The sequence below is a fragment of the Triticum urartu genome, chromosome 5A, assembly GCF_056163025.1.
Source record: "Triticum urartu cultivar PI428250 chromosome 5A, HENAU_Tu73, whole genome shotgun sequence".
Lineage (NCBI taxonomy): Eukaryota > Viridiplantae > Streptophyta > Magnoliopsida > Poales > Poaceae > Triticum > Triticum urartu.
The window spans coordinates 515,138,435-515,143,902 of NC_141877.1; the positions used below are offsets into that span (position 1 = coordinate 515,138,435).

Genomic DNA, 5,468 nt, shown 5'->3' on the forward strand with positions numbered 1-5,468 from the left:
AGAAGGCCCAAAACAAGTAGTAGTAGGTATGGGACTGGTCTGCGGTGGTACCGCCAAGAGGTACTACCGCTTGAGTGCTTCAAACTTGCCAAGCAAAAATAGTGGATTCCTCCATCTTGCCGGAATGGTTAATGGGTGCTGATGTCTACTACACAACCTTCTTCTTGTAGACGTTGTTGGGCCTCCAAGTTCAGAGGTTTGTAGGACAGTAGCAAATTTCCCTCAAGTGGATGACCTAAGGTTTATCAATCCATAGGAGGCGTAGGATGAAGATGGTCTCTCTCAAGCAACCCTGCAACCAAATAACAAAGAGTCTCTTGTGTCCCCAACACACCCAATACAATGGTAAATTGTATAGGTGCACTAGTTCGGCGAAGAGATGGTGATACAAGTGGTATATGGATGGTAGATAATAGTTTTTGTAATCTGAAATAATAAAAACAGCAAGGTAGCAAGTGATAAAAGTGAGCGTAAACGGCATTGCAATGATAGGAAATAGGGCCTAGGGTTCATACTTTCACTAGTGTAAGTTCCCTCAACAATACTAACATCATTGGATCACATAACTATCCCTCAACATGCAACAAAGAGTCACTCCAAAGTCACTAATAGCGGAGAACGAACGAAGAGATTATGGTAGGGTACGAAACCACCTCAAAGTTATTCTTTCCAATCAATCCGTTGGGCTATTCCTATAAGTGTCACAAACAGCCCTAGAGTTCGTACTACAATAACACCTTAAGACACAAATCAACCAAAACCCTAATGTCACCTAGATACTCCAATGTCACCTCAAGTATCCGTGGGTATGATTATACGATATGCGTCACACAATCTCAGATTCATCTATTCAACCAAGACAAAGGACCTCAAAGAGTGCCCCAAAGTTCTATCGGAGAATCATGACGAAAATGTGTGCCAACCCCTATGCATAGGTTCATGGGCGGAACCCGCAAGTTGTTCACCAAAACATACATCAAGTGAATCATGTGATATCCCATTGTCACCACAGATATCCATGGCAAGACATACATCAAGTGTTCTCAAATCTTTAAAGACTCAATCCGATAATATTATTTCAAAGGGGAAACTCAATTCATTACAAGAGAGAAGAGGGGGATCCCACTACACCATGACAAAAATAAGGAGGTCACCTTATCTGCCGGGAAAACCAACTAGTGGAGGCAGAAGAACTGCCGAGAATGCCTTTTGCCGGCAAATACAAACTGCCCTTGAAAGTCCCGTCGGGAAATACCATTCCCGGCAGTTATAAGAAACCCCGGCAGTACCTCTGACCTACATTGCTAAGATTTTTGCCGGCAGTTAGAACTATTCCCGGCACCTAGAATTTCCCGGCAGATTGACAATACAGGGCAGTTAGAAGAATTCCTGGCAGTGAATGTGCCCTAAAATATGTACACTGCCAACGCACAAATTCCCTTCGAATTTGACCTATCATTTCTCTCCACTCAATTGTACCATAAGCTAGAATACAATATATACACAGAACATCACACATGTAGAGTAATTAAAATTGCATCATAACATATATATCTCAACATTACATTGTGTCTGCATGCATACATATGTATACATTTGTAGGTTCACAAGTGTAGTACTGCATCACAGCATACATACAGGTTCACAAGTCCAGTACTACATCACAGCCAAAAGGACAACAATCCATCATGTATACATGCATGCATTTGTAGGTTCATGCCTCCAGTATAACATCACTAAATATAACATCTTGTTTCAGTTACAAGGTGATTCCATCCTAGAGTGCAACTTCATCAGATAGATATTAAAACCAAAAACCGAGTTAGATTCTAGCAAGAGGTCCTTTTAGATCACAAAACACAGATCCATAAACTTGTGGGTGCAAAAGCAGACCTGAAAAAAGAAGCAAACCAATTACGGCATCTTAGAAGTATTTAATCAAAGCACAACCTGGTCACTAGACTACATCGCTCCAACTAGATAGTAATTTAAGAACAACATAGTTGTAGTGATTAGCTAAGCTCTCGTCAGAGATTTTGTCCAATGGATGAAACTCTCAAGTTTAGTTTGACTTGTGATACATATACTGGTGAAATATCAACATCATCCCAAGAGACAAAAGGCAGGTTCAGTTCACAGTACAGTACGCAAGGTTAACTTGTATCACATGGCATTCATTCTCATATCTTCAAAGGGTAGTAGTTTACATATAAACTTAACTGAAAGGGTCAAAAGTTTGAAACACTTGCTCATACTCCCTCCGCCCCATAATATAAGAACGTTTTTGACACTAGTGTAGTGTCAAAAACGTTCTTATATTATGGGACGGAGGGAGTATATCATATCTCCCAGAAGGTCAAAAAAGCATCCAACATGTAGTAAGATTACCAATTAGCCATGGCATGTTTATATATGGAAATATTTTCGTCCAGCATATAATACATATAAATTACTCCCTCCGTCCCATAATGTAAGACGTTTTAGTGTCGAAAAACGTCTTACATTATGGGACGGAGGGAGCACTTATTCTCTAAATATCAAATAAATGTATTAAAAATGCCTAGTAACAGCAACAAGACTAGTACATGTACAACATGACTAGTAGAGTTTTAAAAACACACCCTTTAAGGCCTATTTCTTTAAAGCAATACACCGGGAAAAAAGTACCTAACTTAGAAGTAATTTAAGAAGCAATATTGAACAACATAGCTTACAGATGTTGCACAAAGTAACACATCCTCATTTATATTTGCAGACTATTCTTAAAAGACAAAAACAGAAATGAGTAGAAACTAGCCACTACGAAATAAAAATTACCAAGGAGCATACCAGAACACAGAAGCTTTTTGACCCAAAAGGATCTGCCAGGAGCATGAGCAGAGCACAAGCATTAGGTACCCATGCTGTTCCATAGTGACAAACAGCATAAAGTTTCCGTATGTTACAAGCCAGAGCATGAAGTACCAGTTTTTGGCATATTGTATATAGAACTATAAATGAACGAGTACCAAGATTATTGTTACTTTCAGTTTGGCATTGTTCAGCTATTTCTTAGAGAGAGCAAATACTATATGTACTGATTAGAGAACCAATAGATGTCTTTCTTAATCCTAACAAGGTGCCAAGATACTACACCACCTAGTATTGTAGTATCTACTCATTATAGAGCCAATAAAAATTAAGAACAAAGATGATAGTTTTACTCAAGTAACAAACTCACCATTTTCCTTTGGTAGCAAGCCAAGGAAGCACTCTCTTGACGGTGACCGGCGATCACATCCACTTCTGCTCTCTGAAATCACAAGAAGTTTCTTTCCGTTCTGTTTTGCACCACATCTCAGCCATCATTCACAATGCATCTCGAAAGCTTTGGACCGATCAAGTTTTCTCTACAAAGATCAATAGATTATAGGCTAAGTATAATTCTGTTAGGAGAAAAGGTGAATTTATGGCACATGGTATTCTGGTCAATTTGTTCACCCACATGTAAACTTTAGGAGAAAAGGCCATCTACAGTCATGAAACACAAAATACTAACCAGTCTCCACAACTACGAAAATATTAAAATGAATACATGTTAACACCGCTACAACTGCATCACATCATTAAAAAGCATCATCACTTTCGTAATAGCAAGATACAAGCACTCAAAAATCATGTATATCAGGTTCATAAAAGCAAAATACACAACCCAGTCTAAGAAGCATGCATGTTATCTATTCATTACCTCTTAATAGAGACATATAAATATATCTTGTTATCTGTACTAATCAAATCTATTCATTACACAATTCCCCAACTTTGTCTTGTTAAATGTAGATAATTCAATTAGACCATGTACTTTCAGGGAGGGGGCGAGCAACAATATCATATATACAAAAATCAGATATGACATGCAGTTCTCCAAGCTCCCAACCATCTTAGAAATGCAATGAAAGAAGCAAGACATCTCAGTATCTCGCAAACACACCAGGGCATAAAATGTGTGATTAAGTATAACTAAAGAACCGCATTTGAGAGCAAAATCTTCATGCTAGCTGACTCAAACTCAATTGACATGATGGCATCTAGCTACATACGCATTTGCCAGTAGCAGCTTCTAGTCAGGGCAAACCTGAGCAATGCATTACTGCACAACCCACAAAAGCCCATGTTCTGTCACTTCTATTGGCTCCCTGTATATGCAGAATTGCAAGCAAAATATTTGAACAACTAGAATGATTATTTGTTCTAAGGCAATGATGCCAGAATCAAAAGGGCCTTTTGCATCGCAAGAAGCAGAACAGAGGAACAAAAAGGTAGAAGACGGAACAGAGGAACACATGATGAGGAAAGCAGAACAGAGGTTGTGGACTCTGGACCTGCAGGTTTGCCCGAGATGGTAGTGGCACACCATAGGCAACGAGAGATGAAGGGCGGGTAGAGGGCGCCCAAGGCCAGGCTCACCACGCCAGCGCTGCCACCATGGTGAACGAATCTGCCGATGCCAACATCGACTGCGTGCTCTGGATGGAGGCCAGATCGTCAAGCGTTTCGTGGAGGTCGCCTCCGAACTCGCCGCTGACCTACGGCAGCGGCGTCAATGGGGGATGCAGAGGCGTCGTCGTGGGCGGGGGATGCGAGGGCGACGGCACTAGGCGGCGGCGTGGGCGATGAAGGGATGGGGCGGCGACGATGAGCGGTGTAGTATGGATGAAGAAGATGGGGGCGAGGCACTGGGCGGCGGCGTAGGTGGGGGATCTGGGGCGGCGGCATAGGTGGGGGATCCGAGGCGGCGGCACTGCTTGTTGTGCGAGACGATGGTGATGGTGAGTGCGGCGGCTGAGGGAAGGGGAAAGACATTAGGGTTGTGTGGCGCTTCTAGTGACTTCTACCATTCGCGTCTCCGCGGCTGTCTTGTGGGCTTTTGGGCCTGAAATTTACGCCCCTGCCAACGCGCATACCGGTAGTGCGCCCGCCCTCGTTTGCTTTTCGGGGAAGATTGCCTGACCCTAAAGATGCCGACACATAGATTGCCCTTCTAAGTTAACTATTGCCGGCAGATAGCACGCCCTGTATATTTTTTTCCGGCAGTTAAAGCTTTCCCGGCAATGTAGCTGACTCGGATTCTTTACCTTTCCCGGCAGTTAATTGCCCCCGAAGTTTTTCGTGGTGTAGTGGGAGGAGAAACATAATATCCAACTATAATAGCAAAGCTCGCGATACATCAAGATCATGCCAAATCAAGAACACGAGAGAGAGATAAAACACATAGCTACTGGTACATACCCTCAGCCCCGAGGGAGAACTACTCCCTCCTCATCATGGAGAGCACCGGGATGATGAAGATGGCCACCGGAGAAGGATTGCCCCCTCCGGCAGGGTGCCGGAACGGGTCTAGATTGGTTTTAGGTGGCTACGGAGGCTTCTGGCGGTGGAACTCCCGATCTATGTTGCGTTCTGGAAGTTTTAGGGTATATGGAGTTATA

General features: G+C 42.6%; 1 long non-coding RNA gene across 1 annotated transcript; it reads right to left on the reverse strand.

Moving 5' to 3' along the window:
- Positions 1 to 1,635: 1,635 nt before the first annotated feature.
- LOC125556437 (uncharacterized) lies at positions 1,636 to 4,865 on the reverse strand. Its single transcript, XR_007305094.2, has 2 exons — positions 4,362 to 4,865; positions 1,636 to 3,389 (listed from the first exon to the last, which is right to left on the reverse strand). It is a non-coding gene; the product is annotated as an uncharacterized LOC125556437 (long non-coding RNA).
- Between the last annotated feature and the right edge of the window lie 603 nt (positions 4,866 to 5,468).